Genomic DNA, 13,008 nt, shown 5'->3' with positions numbered 1-13,008 from the left:
TTACACACAAAATCTTTTCATGTCACACGATTGTATAAACATCTCGCTCAAAGTCCAAAACTACACACCAAATATCCAAAACCATAAGCTATTTCTCAGCCTTTGACTCAGTTGTCAATTGCATAAAACACTTTTTTTAAAACACGACACACAATTCTCTACCTAAAACACAAAAATCTAACAGGAAGTGACTTGCTTTCCTTTTCCAAACACAACCAATCAAAATGCTACACTTATTCACCACACACACACTCCTCACATGTGCAAACACTAATAGCTTAACTGATCACTAACCAATCACTGCTTTACTGTAGTATAGGCCTATAAATAGGTCAAAGGTCAGATTACCTGTTTTGAACAATGGATACCAGCAATGGACAGAGAGCAAGAGTAGTAAGAGGGAGAGGAAGAGGAAGAGGAAGAAGAGGAATAGGGCAAAGAAGACAAGGAAGGAGAACCATCTCTGATGAGATTAGGGCAACACTTGTTGATCATGTGATCAACCAATGTTTGACCATGAAAGAGGCTGGACTGAGATTCCAGCCCAACTTGAGTCGATTTACAGTGGCGTCCATAATTCGAACCTTCATAAATGAGAACAGGAATGCAACTATCTAATGACTATTTTAGCATTACAGTAATGTACTGTAAAATACTTATGACTGCATAGTATAGCAAAAACATTTGTAACTCTAAGCCATCTATTTATTGCACTGCATGGAATGAATGAGGTTGGTTATCATGCTGTACTACATTTTTTTGTACATTGTTTACAGTTCCTATGCTGAACACATATTGTGTTTGAATTCTGTACAGAGTGGAAAGGAAAAGACATCATGGAGGACGAGGACACTTGTTTACAGATGTACAAGAGACTGCAATTATAAATATGGTTTTGGCCAACAATGCAATTAGGATTCGAGAGATAAGAGAGCATATCTTGAATAATGACACCATATTTAACAACATCAATGCTGTACGCCTGTCGACCATACAACGCATCTTCCAACGGCACCGAGTGACGATGAAACAACTTTACAAGGTGCCATTTGAGAGAAACTCAAGAATCAAGAGTCAAGAATATGCGACATGACTTTGTGGAGGTATGTATGCAATACTACTTCCAGTACTTCAGACATACAGATGAGTAAATATGGTATATCCTTTTGTCTGTTACAGAGAGTATTGGAGCTGGATGCCCATGTAATTCGCCATGAATTCATTTATGTGGATGAGATTGGCTTCAACCTCACCAAAAACCAGGCGCCGCGGAAGAAATGTAATAGGACAGAGGGCAATTACCAATGTCCCTGGACAGAGTGGGGGTAATATAACAATGTGTGCTGCCATCACTCAAAACGGGGTCCTCCATCACAATGCAACACTGGGTCCGTACAACACCGGCCATATGCTCACTTTTCTGGATGCATTTTACACAATGCTTGTCCCTATGGTTTTATGGGACAATGTTAGTTTTCACCGGGCTGTTCTGGTCCAAAACTGGTTTGCCACCATTCCACAATTTGTAGTTTTGTACCTACCCCCATAGTCACCTTTTCTAAATCCCATAGAGGAATTTTCTCAGCCTGGCACTGGAAAGTGTATGATCGTCAACCCTATGCCCACATGCCGCTTCTCCAGGCAATGGAGGATGCATGTGGGGACATAGAGGTTGATTCTGTCCAAGGTTGGCTACGCCATGCAAGGAGATACGTTTTCTCTTGCCATACATCGAGGGAAGTATCTTGTGATGTGGACGAAGTATTGTGGCCAGACCCAGGCCGGAGAAGAGATGAAGCGTAGCTTAGCACTGGTGACTGCACCCCCCTTACCAATTCCTGGACTGCCCCCCCGGGACCCCACACACACAATTGTGTTCTTTACCCTATTCCAAAGAATATACTTTTGGTTTACATCTGTTTATGGTTTTGTTGTATGCTACTGTATACAACAGTAATGTTTGGCCTAATAAATATTTTCTGTTTCTACATTGCATTGGTGTTAACAGTGTACTTGTTACCCCTCTCAGCAGATTACTTTCACTGTAGAACATTGTATTGAAATGTAGATATAAGCCTATGAAAGACCAAAGAGCTTTAGATTTAGAACAACAGTGTTTACATGGTATATCCAGAAATGTACTATTATGAAAGCAGTGTTTGCCATTTGATGCAAATGCTTCATTCTGACATGTGTTTATGTCATTTTGAATGCAGTGTTACATTTTGAAGGAGATGAGGCATTTTGTGTGTGCAGTTTTGGGAATTGTGTGTAGATTTGAAAAAAAGGAGACAGTTTTGAAAAAGTGTGTAAGCAGTTGGAAAAAACTGTAATGCCCTCCTTGCCTGGTCTGTGAGTTTTGGTGGGCGGCCCTTTCTTAACAGGTTTGTTGTGGTGCCATATTCTTTCCATTTTTAATAATGGTGCTCCGTGGGATGTTCAAAGTTTCTGATATTTTTATATAACCCAACCCTGATCTGTACTTCTCCCCAACTTTGTCCCTGACCTGTTTGGAGAGCTCCTTGGTCTTCATGGTGCTGCTTTTCTGGTTTCATTTGTTTAAATAAGTTCCTTTTTTCATTTCACTTCACCAATCTGGACTATTTTGTGTATGTCCATTACATGAAATCCAAATAAAAATTCATTTAAATTACAGGTTGTTATGCAAAATAATAGGAAAAACGCCAAGTGGGATGAATAGATCTGTCAGTCCCTTTGAAAGCAAGTCAGAAGCGGTAGATCTGTTCTATGTGTGCTATTTCTGTGCTTTCTGTTCTTATGATTTTTTGTGTCTTTTAGTTTCGGGTTTTGTACACCAGCTTCAAACAGCTAAAAATACAATATTTTGGGGTTTGGAAAATACATTTCACAGTGGTTTAGATGGTACAATGATTCTCTACACTATACTTGCTTGTTTTGTTACATGAACAGAAATTACAGGAACTATTTGAATTGTAGCAACCAGGAAATGGCTCTTGCATCTTTAAACAATGGCTGTGAGGGATGCCTGATCAATAATATTGATTTCTTTGTCTTGTTTTTCGCTTTGATGCTGTCAAAACCCCATCACCCACGAGCCACATCTCACCGTAATGCTGTAATGAGTATAGGGTTCTGAGTTCGTGTTGGTGTTGGTGGGTGGTTATATTTGCCCTATTTCACACATGCACAAGTGTGTATTAATACGCTTGTGTGAATTGGAAATTCGTTTTTTGCATATCCCATTCTCCCTGAGACACCCTTGGGGAGTGTATAGTTTTCTAATAGATTGGTGCAAGTAGGGGGTTGTTTATTCCTCAATGACAATGATGGTGCTACTGGTTCTCATGTTGTTAGGTGCATTATGGGTTGGCAGTAAATGGGGTAAGTGGATTTCTTCATACGTTGGGCATTTAATGCTTTTCTATACCACCTGAGAGTTACAATTCTCTGGGTGTTGTGTGTGAGAGCATTAATGGTTTCTGTGAAAGATTATGGTTTCTTAGTACTGTGTGGCCTGTCACATTTTTCTCTCTACCTTTCTTCTCTTTGTGTCTGATGTCTGAAATCCATCACCGCTGTAGTCAGTGCTTCCGCTGGGCCCAACGTCCTGGTGTAGTCATTGCTTCCGCTGGGCCCAACGTCCTGGTATAGTCATTGCTTCCGCTGGGCCCAACGTCCTGGTGTAGTCATTGCTTCCGCTGGGCCCAACGTCCTGGTGTAATCAGTGTTTCCGCTGGGCCCAACGTCCTGGTGTAGTCAGTGCTACCGCTGGGCCCAACGTCCTGGTGTAGTCAGTGCTACCGCTGGGCCCAACGTCCTGGTGTAGTCAGTGCTACCGCTGGGCCCAACATCCTGGTGCCCAAACATCTCATGCCCAAACATCTGTGCCCAAACATCTCATAGCTCCATTCATCAGAGCATATAATATGTGTTGTGATAATAATCTCTAGGTAGATAAAGTGCTGTGATAATCATCTGTAGGTAGATAAAGTCGTAGGCATAGTCATGAGAATAGCATTTGGATAATCATGACTCGCTACTCATTTACCCCTCACACTAACAATCTGCGGCACTAACACGTAGGCACACATGCTGAAACACACAAGCCAACAAACCCAGGCATATACAGTACACAGACATACGCACACATACTCCCCACACAACCTCGGAGGCAGTCTATGACATGAGGGTATTTTATCAAAATAAATGTTTCCACTTATTGTGACATGGGCCTCTCAAACACAGAGACACAGAACCCCAGGGAGCACGCTGATTATTGGATTCCACCAATGATATCTCTTTCTGCCTGGCCCTTCTGACCTCCTTTGTTATGCTTTGTCTTCCTTCTCTCATTCTCTCTCTCTCTCTTCTCCAACTCTCTCTTCTCTAACTCTCTCTTCTCTCATTTATCTCTCTCTCCCTCTGCCGTTCTGGCTCCCTGCAGGGTGGTGAATGTTGGAGGCACTTTGAGTGAGTTTCTCCATAATTTCCTACTTGATCCTCATATTCACTAGTCAGTGACAGCACTGGGATATGAAATGGAAAATGAGAAGTTGTGTGTGAGGTTGGGGGGTATAGAGGGAGGGCAGTGTGTGTAAGGCTTGGGGGTAGAGAGGGAGGGAGGGAGGTGTATGTGAGGCTGGTTTTGGGAGGGAGGGAGGTGTGAGTCAATGAGGATGTGTGTGTGTGCGAGCCAATGAGGATGCGTCTGTGTGCGGGTCAATGAGGATGCGTGTGTGTGCGAGTCAATGAGGATGCGTGTGTGTGCGAGTCAATGAGGATGCGTGTGTGTGCGAGTCAATGAGGATGCGTGCGTGTGTGCGAGTCAATGAGGATGCGTGTGTGTGAGCCAATGAGGATGCGTGTGTGTGAGCCAATGAGGATGCGTGTGTGTGAGCCAATGAGGATGCGTGTGTGTGAGCCAATGAGGATGCGTGTGTGTGAGCCAATGAGGATGCGTGTGTGTGAGTCAATGAGGATGTGTGTGTGTGCGAGCCAATGAGGATGCGTCTGTGTGCGGGTCAATGAGGATGCGTGTGTGTGCGAGTCAATGAGGATGCGTGTGTGTGCGAGTCAATGAGGATGCGTGTGTGTGCGAGTCAATGAGGATGCGTGCGTGTGTGCGAGTCAATGAGGATGCGTGTGTGTGAGCCAATGAGGATGCGTGTGTGTGAGCCAATGAGGATGCGTGTGTGTGAGCCAATGAGGATGCGTGTGTGTGAGCCAATGAGGATGCGTGTGTGTGAGTCAATGAGGATGCGTGTGTGTGTGTCAATGAGGATGCGTGTGTGTGTGTCAATGAGGATGCGTGTGTGTGAGCCAATGAGGATGCGTGTGTGTGAGCCAATGAGGATGCGTGTGTGTGAGTCAATGAGGATGCGTGTGTGTGAGAATGAGGATGCGTGTGTGTGAGAATGAGGATGCGTGTGTGTGTGAGTCAATGAGGATGCGTGTGTGTGAGAATGAGGATGCGTGTGTGTGAGAATGAGGATGTGTGTGTGTGTGTGAGTCAATGAAGGTGCGTGTGTGTGTGTGTGTGAGTCAATGAAGATGCATGTGTGTGTGTCAATGAAGATGCGTGTGTGTGTGTCAGTGAAGATGCGTGTGTGTGTGTCAATGAAGATGTGTGTGTGTGTGTCAATGAAGATGCGTGTGTGTGTGTCAATGAAGATGCGTGTGTGTGTGTCAATGAAGATGCGTGTGTGTGTATGTGAGTCAATGATGATGCGTGTGTGTGTGTCAATGAAGATGCGTGTGTGTGTATGTGAGTCAATGATGATGCGTGTGTATGTGTCAATGATGATGCGTGTGTGTGTGTCAATGAGGATGCGTGTGTGTGTGTCAATGAAGATGCGTGTGTGTGTGTCAATGAAGATGTGTGTGTGTGTGTCAATGAAGATGCGTGTGTGTGTGTCAATGAAGATGCGTGTGTGTGTGTCAATGAAGATGCGTGTGTGTGTGTCAATGAAGATGCGTGTGTGTGTGAGTCAATGAAGGTGCGTGTGTGTGTGTGTGTGTGTGAGTCAATGAAGATGCATGTGTGTGTGTCAATGAAGATGCGTGTGTGTGTGTGTGTGTGAGTCAATGAAGATGCATGTGTGTGTGTCAATGAAGATGCGTGTGTGTGTGTCAATGAAGATGCGTGTGTGTGTGTCAATGAAGATGCGTGTGTGTGTGTCAATGAAGATGCGTGTATGTGAGTCAATGATGATGCGTGTGTGTGTGTCAATGAAGATGCGTGTGTGTGTATGTGAGTCAATGATGATGCGTGTGTGTGTGTCAATGATGATGCGTGTGTGTGTGTCAATGAGGATGCGTGTGTGTGTGTCAATGAAGATGCGTGTGTGTGTGTCAATGAAGATGTGTGTGTGTGTGTCAATGAAGATGCGTGTGTGTGTGTCAATGAAGATGCGTGTGTGTGTGTCAATGAAGATGCGTGTGTGTGTATGTGAGTCAATGATGATGCGTGTGTGTGTATGTGAGTCAATGATGATGCGTGTGTGTGTGTCAATGATGATGCGTGTGTGTGTGTCAATGAGGATGCGTGTGTGTGTGTCAATGATGATGCGTGTGTGTGTGTCAATGAGGATGCGTGTGTGTGGGTCAATAAGGATGCGTGTGTGTGTGAGTCAATGAGGATGCGTGTGTGTGTGGGTCAATGAGGATGTGTGTGCGTGTGTGTGGGTCAATGAGGATGCGTGTGTGTGTCAATAAGGATGTGTGTGTGTGTGTGAGTCAATGAAGATGCGAGTGTGTGTGTGTGTGTCAATGATAATTATCACCATGGCAACAGAAAAAAGAGTATGTTTATGTGTGGGAGTGTGTGGTGGTTGAGAGTTGGGAATTTAGCTACACTGACAGACAGACTTTGTGTGTGTGTGTGTGTGGAATACTCAGCCATAACGAGGAATGTACCACAGAATGGTAATTGTTAATGCTACTCACAGAAATGCTTCATAAGCCCAATTTTAGACACTAAAACTAAAACGTTCCGTCCATCCTTCAGTCCTTCAGTGCTGATAAGTCAAACAATTCTTTATATTAATATAATATAATCCACTACTCTGTACGGTCATGGTGAGTAAGGCTTTTTTAAACTGATGAAAGTTTGTTTCTACCTGCAGTGTACAAAACATTATGAACATGTGGTCTTTCTATTACAATCTACTTCAATCAGTGTAGCTGAAGGGGAGGAGCCGGGTTAAAGAAGGATTTTTAAGCTTTGAGACAATTGAGACATGGATTGTGTATGTGTGTCATTCAGATTTAAGTGCCTTTGAACGGGGTATGGCAGGAGGTGAAAGGCGCACCGGTTTGAGTGTGGCAAGAACTGCATTGCTGCTGGTTTTTTCAAGCTCAACAGTTTCCAGTGTGAATCAAGAATGGTCCACCACCCAAAGGACATCCAGCCAACTTGACACAACTGTGAGAAGCATTGGAGTCAACATGGGCCAGCATCCCTGGTGAACACAACTCAATATTAGAAATGTGTTGGAAATGTTTTGTACACTGTACATGTTGTTATGATAAATGAAACTATGAGGGGAGTGGAATGGAGACCTCTGCCAGTTATGTATATCTGTAGCATGAGTCCATTTTAGGCAGTTTGCGCCAGGGTGCGTTATGAGGTTGTTGAAGTACAAGAATGATCTACATTTGGAGAATTTAGACGACTGTTGGACTTTCCCTTGGATCTTCCATTTTATTGTCATACAAATGTTAAAGCAGCTGCTACATACAAGGTTTTAGAAACTTTCCCTGCAAATCATTGCTATAGACCCTTCCTGGTGGGTAACCAAGCCTAGACCCTCAACAGATATACACTACTTCATGTGTTCACAGGGGGTTGCCATGGCGAAGGTCACCAGCAGGGGCTGATACTAAGTGCCGTCATTTGTTTCGGCTAATTGTTACAGAAAGATCGCCCAGGGGAATTAGCAACAGGATCTAAGTGCTTTCCTTAATTAGCCACACAGAGAACACATTTGATAGGACCCGTGTTTGCTTGTTCGTTAGCATAGAAGACCATCTGTCCATCTGCTTGATGGTGGCAGTCTAGGATTCCATGTGGTGGTGCTGGTATTCTAACACCACCACTGACAATTCATAACAAATGTTTCCAATAAGACTCCACAATGTAGCCAGGCAGGGCTGAGTTGATTTCAGTTAAAATGATTTCAAACGTTTGGGGTGTCCTGAGGCTGGTTGGCTACTGTGTGTAATGAACAAATGAACAGTGACTGGAATGGCCCAGAGACAAGGGAAAGGAACAGTAGTGGAGATAATTGAGGAGAAAATGGCAGTGTAACATTTAATTGGGAGGCTGGAGGGTGAGAATGTAAGAACAGTGTCCTTTAGCTAATTGGTCTGTTTCAGACTGTTTCCTGTATTTGGTTGGCTGTTTGGGAGAGCTGCAGAGCTGGAGTAAATACCCTGATTTAAATGCCAAGTGTTTGATGTAAATTTGAAGCCTTGAAGAAAAGAAAATAACAGCATTTAAAAGGTGTTGTCATTGTGTGGAGGTAGAAGTCTAGCTAAAGTAACGAGGAATAGCTTGTTGAACATAAGTGAAAAGTGGGGCATCCAATCTTCGGTTGAGTGGCTTCATGTTCAAAAGGACTTTAATAAGGAAACTGACACAAGGTTTGGTCGTACTGACACTGGCATTTCATTACTGAAGGAAATGTTCAGAGATAAATCCTAATTCTATTATGATTCTGTAGGGATATTAGGTGTAACAGAAAAGGTAGTGAGAAAGTCTGACAGTAGAGGTGTAAGGGCTGCTTCTCATTTGTGTCATGGATGAAACTTTACCAGGACGGCCAAGAGCCTGTCTATTTGAAGTATAATTGAGACAATGAGCTTGACTGAATACACTGGTTCAACATGACAAGATAATTAGAGGTATGAAATCCTATCATCATAAGGTGCCATAATCAATTAGGCTATACCGTATGTATCTGATTAAAAAGACTAACTCTTGACCGTCTGACTTTGGCACAAAATGAATCAAGATGCATGTTTCTCACAGTATGAGACATAATTGTATTTGTTAATTTTCATGAACCACTGGCATTTTTTTTCTCTCTCTCTCTCTCTCTCTCTCTCTCTCTCTCTCTCATGCCTGTCGTTGCTCCTCCTCTCTGGATATCAAAGACCTTTTGACTTTGATTAAACTGTCTAGTTAAAACATGACACTTTCACCTTCCACGTCTTGCATGCCTCAACAGCAACAAGGGCATCTCTTTCCCTCTCTTCTCCCCTCTGTCAACCACTATCTATGTAATTCACGCCCTTATCTCTCTCTTCCTGTCTCCCTTCCCTTCTTTTTTCTCCTATTCAAATTGGCTGGTATTCCTGTGTGGCCGGTTGGTGGTGCCTGGAGTGTGTTATCAGTTGGCCACAGCGGTGCTGGCTGATATTAGCTTGGCAGTTCAAAGCGGCTGTGGGCACCATGGGAACCGTTCCCACCTGCCAGGCCAAAGCATGTAGCATATCTAATCAGACACACTAGGATCATTAGCACAGCGGAACAGGCGGACCGACAGGGCCAGAGCTCAGTTCTCACTAACATGCGCACGCACGCACACACACACACACCTCTCCGTCTCTCTCCATCTCTACATCTCTACACTTTATATACACAAGTATGGGGACACCTCTTCAAATTAGTGGATTCAGCTATTTTAGCTACAGCTGTTGTTGACAGGTACAGTTGAAGTCGGAAGTTTACATACACCTCCGTTTTTCACAATTCCTGACATTGAATCTTAGTAAAAAATCCCTGTTTTAGGTCAGTTAGGATTACCACTTTATTTTAAGAATGTGAAATGTCAGAATAATAGTAGAGAGAGTGATTTATTTCAGCTTAATCACATTTCCAGTGGGTCAGAAGTTTACATACACTCAATTAGTATTTGGTAGCATTGCCTTTAAATTGTTTAACTTGGGTTAAACGTTTCAGGTAGCCTTCCACAAGCTTCCCACAAAAAGTTGGGTGAATTTTGGCCAATTTCTCCTGACAAAGCTGGTGTAGCTGAGTCGGGTTTGTAGGCCTCCTTGCTCGCACATGCTTTTTCAGTTCTGCCCACAAATTTTCTATAGGATGGAGGTCAGGGCTTTGTGATGGCTACTCCAATACCTTGACTTTGCTGTCCTTAAGCCATTTTGCTACAACTTTGGAAGTATGCTTGGGGTTGTTGTCCATTTGGAAGACCCATTTGCGACCAAGCTTTAACTTCCTGATTGTTGTCTTGAGATGATGTGGATATATTGAAGCAACATTTTCCTCCTCATGATGCCATCTATTTTGTGAAGTACACCAGTCCCTTCTGCAGCAAAGCACCCCCACAACATGATGTTGCCACCCCCGTGCCTCATGGTTGGGATTGTGTTCTTCAGGAGGACATTTCTCCAAAAAGTACAATCTTTGTCCCCATGTCCAGTTGCAAACCGTAGTCTGGCTTTTTTATGGTGGTTTTGGAGCCGTGGCTACTTCCTTGCTGAGCGGCCTTTCAGGTTATGTCGATATAGGACTCGTTTTACTGTGGCTATAGATACTTTGTACCCGTTTCCTCCAGCATCTTCACAAGGTCCTTTGCTATTGTTCTGGGATTGATGTGCTCTTTTCGCACCAAAGTATGTTCATCTCTAGGAGACAGAACGCATCTCCTTCCTGAGCGGTATGATGGCTGTGTACAGATGAATGTGGTTCCTTCATCCTTCAGATAAATGTGGTTCCTTTTGGAAATCGCTCCCAAGGGTGAACCAGACTTGTGGAGATCTACAATTTTGTTTCTGAAGTCTTGGCTCATTTCTTTTGATTTATCATGATGTCAAGCCAAGAAGCACTGATTTTGAAGGTAGGCCTTGAAATACATCCACAGGTACACCTCCAATTGACTCAAATGATGTCAATTAGCCTATCAGAAGCTTCTAAAGCCATGACATAATTCTCTGGAAATTTCCAAGCTGTTTAAAGGCACAGTCAACTTAGTGTATGTCAACTTCTGACCCACTGGAATTGTGATACAGTGAATTATAAGTGAAATAATCTGTCTGTAAACAATTGTTGGAAAAATTACTTGTGTCATGTACAAAGTAGATGTCTTAACCGACTTGCCAAAACTATATTTAGTTAACATGAAAATTATGGAGATTTCATGGCTGTTTGCTTGATTTTATGTAAGTTGAAGTCGGAAGTTTACATACACTTAGGTTGGCGTCATTAAAACTCGTTTACACACACACAATATTCAATTGTGAAGGCTTTCCGCTAGATGTTTGAAGATTGCTGCGGGGATTTGCTTCCATTAATTAAGCCAGAAGAATATTAGTGAGGTCGCGCACTGATGTTGGGCGATTATTAGGCCTGGCTCGCGTTCAGTGTTCCAATTCATACCAAAGGTTTTCAATGGGGTTAAGTTCAGGGCTGTATGCAGGGCAGTCAAGTTCTGACTTGCCAAAACTATAGTTTGTTAACAAGAAATTTGGGGAATGGTTTAAAAACAAGTTAATGACTCCAACCTAAGTGTATGTAAACTTCCGACTTCAACTTATATAAAATCAAGCAAACAGCCATGAAATGTCCATATACAAACATTGGCAGTAGAATGGCCGTACTGAAGAGCTCAGTGACATTCAACATGGAAACGTCATAGGATGCCATATTTCCAACAAGCTTGTTAGTCAAATTTCTGCCCTGCTAGAGCTTCCCCTGTCAACTGTAGGTGCTGTTATTGTGAAGTGGAAACGTCGAGGAGCAACAACTGCTCAGCCGCGAAGTCGTAGGCCACACAAGCTCACAGAATGGGACCGCTGAGTGCTGAAGCGCTAACTACCGAGTTCCAAACGTCACCACAAGAACTATTCGTCTGGAACTTCATGAAATGGCCGAGCAGTCGCACATACGCCTAATATCACCATGCACAATGTCAAGCGTCGGCTTGAGGGATGTAAAGCTTGCCGCCATTGGACAGTAGAAACACTTTCTTTGGAGTGATGAATCAATCTTCACTGTCTGGGTTTGGCAGATGCCAGGAGAATGATACCTGTCTGAATGCATTGTTCCAACTGTAAAGTTTGGTGGAGGAGGAATAATAGTCTGGGGCTGTTTTTCATTGTTCAGGCCCCTTAGTTCCAGTGAAGGGAAATATTAATGCTACAGCATACAATGACATTCTAGATGATTCTGTGTTTCCAACTTTGTGGCAACAGTTTGGGGAAGGCCCTTTCCTGTTTCAGCATGGCGATGCCCCTGTGCACAAAGTGAGGCCCATACACATATGATTTGTCGAGATTTGCCAGGCCTAATAATCACCCAACTTCATTGCCCAAGCTCACCAATGCTCTTGTGGCTGAATGGAAGCAAGTCCCCGCAGCAATGTTCCAACAACTAGTGGAAAGCCTTCCCAGAAGAGTGGAGGCTGTTATAGCAGCAAAGGGGGGACCAACTCCATATTAATGCCCATGGTTTTTGAGTGAGATGTTCGACGAGCAGGTGTCCACATACTTTTGGTCATGTAGTGTATGTCTCGCTCTCCCAATATAGACTCTCTCCATCGCTCTCTCTCTCTCTTAGTATTACGCACGAGGAGACAGGAAGAAACCTGTCCATCCAGACCTGACTTGGTTCAACATCATATTATCTCTGATGTGCTCCTGTTTGCCTTGGCTCAAACCACAGGACTACAAGCTTTGCACAACACTCACACATGCTGGGTAAATGCTGTCTCTTCCCAGTGCCACTGTGTCTCTGACACAACCCATCATGGGTGGAGAGCCATGAGACTGGTAAGCAAGACTGGCTACTTGGTGTCTCTTTTTCGTCTGCTGAAGAAAACTTGGAACTCTTGACATGCAGCCAATTATTGTGCGACTAGAAAAACCTGCAAGCTATCTGCTTCATGAAGTATTGTGGGATGGTTTTCTTCACTGTTTGATGTTGATGACAATAGTCAACCATCAGGTGGTATGGGATTTGTTGTGAACAAGCTTAAATTAAAAACAGACGTGTTGTCTATGCCA

The 13,008-nt window shown here is 43.5% G+C and overlaps 1 long non-coding RNA gene across 1 annotated transcript; it reads left to right on the top strand.

The window, feature by feature from the left end:
• Positions 1-812: 812 nt before the first annotated feature.
• On the top strand, positions 813-1,993 carry LOC149971297 (uncharacterized). Its single transcript, XR_016492499.1, has 2 exons — positions 813-1,103; positions 1,180-1,993. It is a non-coding gene; the product is annotated as an uncharacterized LOC149971297 (long non-coding RNA).
• The last annotated feature ends 11,015 nt before the right edge of the window (positions 1,994-13,008 follow it).

The sequence above is a fragment of the Oncorhynchus mykiss genome, chromosome 27 (assembly GCF_057628025.1).
Source record: "Oncorhynchus mykiss isolate SJ-2025 chromosome 27, ASM5762802v1, whole genome shotgun sequence".
NCBI lineage: Eukaryota > Metazoa > Chordata > Actinopteri > Salmoniformes > Salmonidae > Oncorhynchus > Oncorhynchus mykiss.
Note: the sequence above shows the minus strand (reverse complement) of the source record. Positions and strands in the feature narration are given on the sequence as shown.